This window comes from Triticum aestivum, chromosome 4A (genome assembly GCF_018294505.1).
Source record: "Triticum aestivum cultivar Chinese Spring chromosome 4A, IWGSC CS RefSeq v2.1, whole genome shotgun sequence".
In the NCBI taxonomy this organism is placed as follows: Eukaryota; Viridiplantae; Streptophyta; class Magnoliopsida; order Poales; family Poaceae; genus Triticum; species Triticum aestivum.
In genome coordinates, this window is record NC_057803.1 from 636,831,708 (window position 1) to 636,840,042 (window position 8,335).

The following is an 8,335-nucleotide window of genomic DNA, read 5'->3' on the forward strand; positions in this document are numbered from 1 at the left end:
CCTATGGTGAATTCAAGCAGTTGAACTGATGCTTTCTGTTCCTATTAAAAATCGTCTTCTTTAGTTCAAAAGTTTTTGCAATTTTTTTATCAAAACAGGGCGTGTAATATATCGCTGGAAAGCTCTTGACATCTACATTACAATCTTGTAATTTGTTTTTGCAAAAAATTATGATTTACGAGCAGTTTTGAAAAACCCGTTTTTTTTCAAGCCGAAAACGCGAATCGTATTTTGGACTTAATTTTCAAACGGTTTGTCGGAATTGAGCAAATGAGATGGCATTGGAAAGCTTGTGAAAATCCGCATCTTCTATATTTCTACTATTTTTTCAAATTCTATATGATTTAAAAGTAATTTGAAAAACGGTGAAATTCTGGGCGAAATGTTTTTTCACTATTTTTTTGCAAACGGTTTGTAGGATTGACACAAATGATATGGTGTTGGAAAGCTATGGAAAATGCGCAAATTTTGCATATAGAAAGTTTTTTCTAATTCCTTACGATTTAAATACGAATTCAAATACAGTTAAAATTGATTTTGAACGTGTTTTTTAAAAAGTTTGTCGAAATGGAGAAAATAATATACCATTGGATAGCTATCGAAAATGCAAAACTTAGTCATGTTGGACGTTTTCTCTACTTCACAACCATTTAAGAGTAATCTTCAATACGGCATGACGGATCCTGCTGTTTTCTCGTCTGAAAAACAGATTAGTCGTACTGATATATGTGTATGTTTGTACTGAGCTATTTTTTGTAGAGTAATTTTAAGTGGTTCCGAAAAAATGTTCTTATACTGATGCTTGCGTGGTTTTGTACTAAACGTGTTTTCACTAACTAGACTTTGCTCTGTTTTTTCATGAGACCCATCATGCTGTTTTTTCGTGAGAAAAAACAGAGTACTTGTACTGATCTACATGTGTGTTTGTACTGATGTATTCTTCGAAGAGTAATTTTGAAAGGTTCCGAAAAAGGAGTACTTGAACTAATGTCCGTATGGGGTTGTACTGAGCGTTTTTTCACAGACTAGACTTTACTCTATTCTTTTTACCGAAAATTGTTTCATCAATTGTTCGCAAATGATAGTACGAACTAAGATATGTGTTGGTTTGTACTGAGCATTTGTTTCATCATTTGTTCGCAATTGATAGTACGAATGGAGCTTTGTTCATTTTTATACTGAGCATTCTTGTCAGTGCCAGGATCTCCGGATTTATGTTGTTTTGTTCTGCGAACTTCCTCAAAATTTTATTGGTAAATCACACCATTTTTTTCTTTTGCTAAATTTTTGTCCTCTGAACTTGTGACGGATGGAGTTTGTACTGATATGAATCATTTTGCCGAACCGCCACAATTTTTTGTGTATTGAATCACTATATAACTTAGAACCAAATTGTTTTTCTTAACATATATTTGAATTGTTTCTATATGTACATTGAATTGGGGAAGAGTAGCAAAAGTTATACATACTTTATGGATAGTAATACATGAATTTCTTGGTAAACTGAAGAATGTACTCTGGACCGTAATACATGTCCTCTCGAGTTTGTACTGATGTGAATCCTTTTGAACTTGCTCTCGACGGTAATACATGCCCTCTCGAGTTTGTAATGATGTGAATCCATTCGAACTTATGTGGCTTACATCATTGAACGGACTCTATTCTTCTCACTACCACCATTGTTCTGTCCATTTCTTTTCGGACTTGCATGGCTTACATCGTTGAACGGGCTTAGGTGGATATGTACTAATGAACTACTGTGATTTGTAGCTCTCAGGAAATGGAATCCTTTCTTTCCCTGTTATTCTGAATACCAAACAGCAAAAAATGAGTTCTCATAAGCACGAAAAAATATATATGTACCCCTAAATTTTGCAGCTATTTTGTCCTCTTTCATTTTGAAAAAACATACAAAAAGCAAAAGCACAAACTATACAAAAGGTTTTAGACACCAAACCAGTAGAGAATTAAAAATAAGCATCAGGCAGCAACTTGCTAAAGATAGCACGAGTCATATACATACGCATTTCATCCCATTATACTTCTCCACCCGCATGGAAAGTGAGAGAACCTCCCTACATGCATATACAGGCATCAAACTCCCTCTGTACCTAAACTATATTTTTGTTTGATATATATTGTGAACTCCTCTTGTCGATGTACATGAACCTGCTGTGCAGAGAGATGAAATGTAGTACATCAGTCTAGCTTCATTCAGCTAGAGAGAAACATGAAAAAATGTTCAGTTTTTTGGACGGCTTTCCTCTTTTTCTTTGTCCAATTCCGCGCCACGACTGCCACCATCCTGCATGCAAGCTTAAAATTAATTGAAGCCACCAAACATGCACTTTCATGAGACTTTGCTACTATAAGTCAGCGAACATATCTTTAGTATTAAACCAAAGGCACACTTATTAACCAGCACTCTTGTTCAGTTCAGAGCATCATCAATAAGATAAAGATACGGAAACATTAAGCCAATATAGAACAACTGGATTGATTTGACTCAAATTTTTACTTTCAATGCATTGTAGGCAACAGCCGATCCAAGTCAGAACTGATGTGATTTATTCCATTGAACTGATATGAAAGTTTATCTATACTGTTCTGTTTTTTAACACACACGTTTTGAACTATTCCCGCTTTTTTCATTATGAATTGATGACATAAGACATGTTGAACTGTTACACAAGAGCAAAATTCAGAAATACATAACAATGGTGTACTCAAAATATGTGCATTTTAAGGAACAAAACTTTCTGAACCTTCTATACGAAAAACTTCAACTATCAGTCCAAAGAGATTTGAAGTTAAACAATCATTTCCCTTACCGAGTGTTAAGGAAAACGAAACCAGAGATGACCTCGCCGACAGTAGGAGTAGCGATGGCTGCCAAGGCGACGCGTTGGTACATGTACTAAACATCTGCTCAAACCTGTTGTAACATCTACTTCAAGCTTTTTCTAAATCATTGTTGGGAGTAGAGGGTTTTAAAAGAAAATACAGAGTGCCAAAGAAAGAAAGGAACAACCTATTTATCTAAAGGACTGTGATATTTGGCACACGTGTGCCATATAAGCAAAACTGCCACACCTCTATTTCTTTCATTTTAAAGTACCATACGATCCCTCGTTCTTTGACCCCGCCTCTTCCCAAATTACCCCGCAGGCTCGCCTGAGAAACCTGCTTCTCCCGCACATCTCGGGCGCTTACCCCCGAGAAAACTGCCACTTCTTCACGTCTACCACATGATTTCTCCTTAGGACAAAGTTACCATGATATTCATATGAAAGTTATCAGGCCTGTGTTGCATAACTTACCATACTATTTACATAGAACGTATCAGGTACTATGCTTCAACAACTACACCCTTTCAAAGTTACCACTGTGTTTTGTACACAAGTTATAAGGTCTTTGATGTGTAAAATACCGTGGTACTTACACATAAGTTATCAGGGTATATGTACATCAACCTCCCCCCGGTCAAAGTTACCATGGGGGATTGTACATGAGTTACCGGGTCTACGGTTCGTATATTATCATGGTACTAGCACCTAAAAACATGGGTGTGTTTCGGTAGCTTTTCACATAGGTCAAAAATTACCATGATGTTTTTGCGTAACTTATCACGCCTATAGCACGTGTGCCCCTCGTGACACTAAACATTATGTGACTTTCCCGTGGCATGCCATGTGTTGTGTTCATCCAAGAGGCCCACGCGCGAGGCAAGTGTATGTTTTTAACAACTTATATATTTTCCTTTGGTAAAAAAGTTATCATCATGTTTATATTGCAAGTTATCGGTTATGCGGTGCTTATATTATCATGTTATTTACACAAAAATTATTGGGGATGTTTTGAACAACTTTTTCCCGAGGCAAAAAGTTATCATGGTGATTCTAGGTAACCTATCAAGCCCGTAGTGCTTAAAATATCATGCTATTTACATAAAATTTATCAGGGATATGCTTCAGCAACAAATTCCACCCCCCATGGGTCAAAAATCTATCATGGTGTTTAGTTATCGCAGTGCATATGTTTTCATACTATTTACACATAAAAATGCCAGGGGAGGGAGGTATACTACCGTGCTATTTACAAAGAAGTTACCGGAGTATCTTAAAAAAATTGCCTACGGTCAAAGTTACCATGGTGCTTCTACCTCAGTTATCAGATGTGCGCTGTGTATATTACCATCTATTTACACATAAACTATCAGGTATCTTTTCACATTTGTTTTCCCCAATGGTTAAAGTTACCACGATGTTTGTATCTAAATTATCAGGTCTATGGCGTGAATGTTATCGTACTATTTACAGAAATTACCGGAGGGCGGGTTCAACAAATTTATTCCCAATGATCAAAGTTACCACGATGCTTGAAACAAAAAGTTGCTAACGTATTAAAGGCAAAAACATGTCAAAAACAGTATTACCCTTAGAATGTTCAACAATGAGTATCATAGGTGAGGTGGTTAGCTCCCTTTGTTAATTACCTGCAGACCAGAGATCAAATCCTAGTATAAGCATTATTTTTGCTGAAAATCGAGAAGGCATGTGGGGCCATAAATGACGATTACAAAAATTAGAAAGGCACAAGCGGGAGAGAATTGATGACATTTGATGCGTGTGGCAGTTTCACAATCTGCCACACGGTTGCCATATACATATTTCGTTATCTAAATAGTGTGTGGAATTGTTTACACAGATGAACAAAACATTACTTGAAGTAGAGGTTCTGCCAAAAGAAAGAAAGAGCATCTTGCAGGTTCAAGTTTGAGTAGTTGAGCCAGACAATTTATCGTAGGCGTTGTATGTAATAATAATTTAATTATTTTCATAGGAGTACGACTCATAGTATCGGCATGGAGGTCGTGAACAAAAGCAGAAGTATCCTTAATTTTTTATTAGTGATTGTAATTTTCCTTATAAAGAACATACTACTCTCGTGTAAACCCATCCCTCTACATATGTACTGTCAGTTTTTTGCAAATCGAACAAATTGCGTATGTAGCAAGTGCTAGTATCTTGAAATGCAGTTATGCGTATGCCCCTAAGAGTAGGTGAATAGAAAACTCGAACCAAAAATGGCTTTCTCCTAATAGTAATCGTGCTAGAACTCATTCAAAGCTGAAGTGAACTATAATTATAACCAGCCTTTGTCAATAGAAGTCCTACTGATCACAAATTCCTCTAATTTCCTCCAGACTCAAGATCAAGATGGTGGACAGTGCACGGATATTACAAAATTAACAATTCACAATACGAATTAAATATCACAAATTGCAAGGTACAAGTTTTGAGCACATACAATCTTTCATTGGTAGGCAACACTACAACTTTGGAGGTCAACACATTAGGCAAACTCTTTGGAATTAAGATAGTGAAAAGTAAATGTATGCGAAAGCAAGCTTCAGTTCAGTAAACCATCAAGCCCAGATTGCTGCACTCCGAATTTCCTTTAGACTTGTACGCTACCTTCAGGTCAGCAAGCTTTATGTTCAGCAAGTGTGTAACAAAACAAGAATTGAACTGGAATAGAATTTGAAATTTGAACTGAAATACAATACGAAAACTAAACTGAGTGTACTTTCAGATTTTCACATGGGCATCAGTGCATGAAGCACCAATGAAATTGAACTGAAACAAACTTCAGTTCAACAAACTTATATGAAGTTATATGAAGCATGCTTGAATGCGTTGACCCGAAGCATGCTTGTAGGAGAGTAGTGGCACTGGAAGCGAGCCTTTTGCTGAACTTATATGAAGTTATATGAACTTGTCTAACTTATATGGAACTTATATGAAGCCTTTTGCTGAACTTATATGAAGTTGACCAGACAAGATGATACCGAGGCGCATCAGAATATAGGAGAGTGGTGATGCAAGTCAGTCACCGGCTGGGTAATGAAGCGGGTGGTATGCGGCATGGAGACAACCAGAAAACGGGACATCCAGGGGTAGGGAGCATCGTCGCTGAAGATCAGAGAGTGTGGAGCGCAGGCGTGCAGTGTCCCCCGGCCGGCACCGGAGACGAAGGAGATCGGGGATAGTGCACTTTTTTCGTCAGCCTACAAGATGCTCAAGGACCAGGACAACATGTAGTTTCAGAATTACAGATTGTGGTCAGCTATAGGATGTTTCTGGGACCATGTTTTAGCTACGAGAGAGCAACAACATCACATCATGAGAGAGAGGATGCAACATCAAAAATTCAGGAGAAAGATCAGAGCAGAGCAGAAGTAAATATGTTTTGAGGAGATGAACTGACCAGGATTTAAATGAACTCTCACTAGCAGTAATTTTTGTACTTCGCATGTAGTACTACATGGACTTGCTGTAAAATACATTGACCATGTAGTAATTTTGAAGTTAATTATCACTACTGCAGAACCGGGCAATAGCACCGGTTCGTAAGGCCCTTTGTGCCGGTTTCGGAATCGGCACTAACATTTCGGCACTAAAGCCCCCCCCCCCTTTAGCACCGGTTCAGCATGAACCGGTGCTAAAGGGCAACCACGTGGCACGAGCCAGCTCCGGGGGCCGAGAGCCCTTTAGTACCGGTTGGTAACACCAATCGGTACTAAAATGTTTGGGGGGGTTTTGGTTTTATGATTTCTTTTTCATTTAATTTTGTGTTTTCCATTTTAATTCTTTTTCGTTTGCTGGTATTTTACGGTACTACACATTGTACACGTTATGCATATATATATATATAGAATTTCTAGTAGAACCAATCATATATATATCATCAATGTCTCACAAACCACCATATTAATTTACACATACACACATGTATAGCTATATACAATTTCTCCTACATATGCATGTTGCCTTCGGAGCCAGTTGCATTAGCCTAATTGGTGCCTTCGGAGCACGATGACAATTGGAAGTGGTTCATGACCTGTTCGATGGGGGCGGTAGCGGGTAATAGTATTCTCCCTTCGGATTTATGACCTGGTCGAGCAAAAATCCCGCTATTTCCTCTTGAAGTGCTTCTACGCGCTCCATTTCTAGGAGCTTGTCCCGCACCTCTTTGAACTGTTAAGAAGGAGATCGATATGCATGTGTATTAGTTGTGTGACTAGATATCGATAATGGTGTAAAAATTATGAATAGTGTTCTAACAAGAGTACCCATTCCTGTCTTTGAGATCTGCTCCTTTCGGATGCCATCATGCGAATGTTCTCGCAAATGCAGAATGCACACAGATTAGTCCCCTACGCCTGCTTCAGGGCCTTTATTACGAGAATGGAATTTAATTTGATCAGATAATAATTAATCAAGCATGATAATTAATGAGATGGCAACTAGCTAGCTAGGTAGTACTACTTAATTTGATCGAATACTACAGAAGAATCTAGGACACTCGCGGTTCCTATGGCGCGGGCGGTGGACACCCAAAGAGAAGGAACCCTCACAGGATCATAGCTGAAGTGAGATCCCTGAAGAAACTGCCAGGTATTGGAGAACCTGACGCCCTCTAACGCAACCATGTAGCGATGGACGTGCTCGTCCTCCTCCCTGACACGACAACGTACCACCTCCGGCAGGGCTGGTTCCCTCCGCACCGAAACTGGCCCACGCGAACGCAACCAAACGAGATCAGGGTCGACGACGGGACCCGGGGCCGGGTTCCTCATCAAGCGGCGCGCCCCTCCAAGCAGCACCTCCCAGTGCCAGCCCGGCGGAGCCCAGTCCCGGACATGGGTCAGCTGGACGTCGTCGCGGACGTATCGACGGCGAGGATGCGGGCCGGGCATCGTCGACAACAAATACTAGCTATATGCCCGCAAAAAGTAACATTTTTTTAATGATTGGATTTTGATAACTAAAATTTCTAACATTCTATAACATTTCTAACAATGCTATATATAACTAACATTTCTATAACATTTCTAATATTTCTATAACTAAAAAAAGAAAAATTTCTAACTTTTTTATAACTATTTCTATAACTAAAAAACAGAAAAAATTCTAACAATTCTAACTTTTTTATAACTATTTCTATAACTAAAAAACAGAAAAATTTCTAATAATTCTAACTTTTTTATAACTATTTCTATAACTGAAAAACAGAAAAAATTCTAACAATTCTGACAATTCTAACAATTCTAACATTTCTAACATTTCTAACTATTGTAACAATTCTAACATTTCTAACTATTTCTAAAAAACAGAAAAATGTCTAACTATTTCTGAAAAACAGAAAAATCTATAACTAAAAATGTATGTGTGTGTGTGCGCGCTCACCGGCCGGCGAGGCGAGAGGCGACGGGGGGCGCGCGGCGACGGGGACGGCGACGGGCGCGGCGACGACGGGAACGGGGACGTAC